Genomic DNA, 781 nt, shown 5'->3' with positions numbered 1-781 from the left:
ATTGGCACTAAATCCAACCTACTGAAGGCAAATCATTTCACTCTCACTACTGAAAACCCCACAGTTCTCTCTTCACCTCAGGTTCAGAGGTGTAAAGGTCCGTTTTTGTTTATTGGTATAAGTTGTATAGTTATGAGTAGTGTCCAGTAGAGGGCTCTGTCGCTTAGTTAGCGACAAGCTGCACTTCCAGCTGAGACTGGAAAATCAAAGACTTGTGGTGTACATGTGCCAGAATGCAGCTCTCAATGACAAAGATGAAAGAAACTGCTTCATCCTCAAGACTCTTAGCTAAATAGCTTATTTACTCAAGAGTAAAATGTTCTTTAACCATCTCTGTCACCATTTCCCTCTCATCACTACTTGTTTGGCACTTAGAAAATGACACCCCTGCTACTGGCTTATTTGCTCATCAAACCAGCTAAATGTACAGTTCCAAGACATTCGCGTGCAACACTCAAAGATTTAAAAAAATGACGACGAGATTATTTTCAAATAAAATAACTTTTCAGTAAATTACATTTGATTAACTATAGATTTATATCGCCAGCTGATCAGAGTTTTTTAATCAGATATTGGATCTGTACATGATCTGTTCCTAAAGTTATGCTTCTGTTTCATGTTGTTACACATTTTGCAGAACAAATAAATACAGTAATACTTTTGAGTTTCATGTATCTACAGTTTCTCCATGCTTGGATGAGTGCAGCTGGGCAGTAGTTACTGGTTGTGGCTTACTCTGATGAACACGTCAACCCAACATGTGCCAGGCAGATGTGATAGG

Source organism: Pundamilia nyererei, unplaced genomic scaffold, assembly GCF_000239375.1.
Source record: "Pundamilia nyererei isolate P.nyererei 1_Seehausen unplaced genomic scaffold, PunNye1.0 scaffold00784, whole genome shotgun sequence".
NCBI lineage: Eukaryota > Metazoa > Chordata > Actinopteri > Cichliformes > Cichlidae > Pundamilia > Pundamilia nyererei.
Note: the sequence above shows the minus strand (reverse complement) of the source record.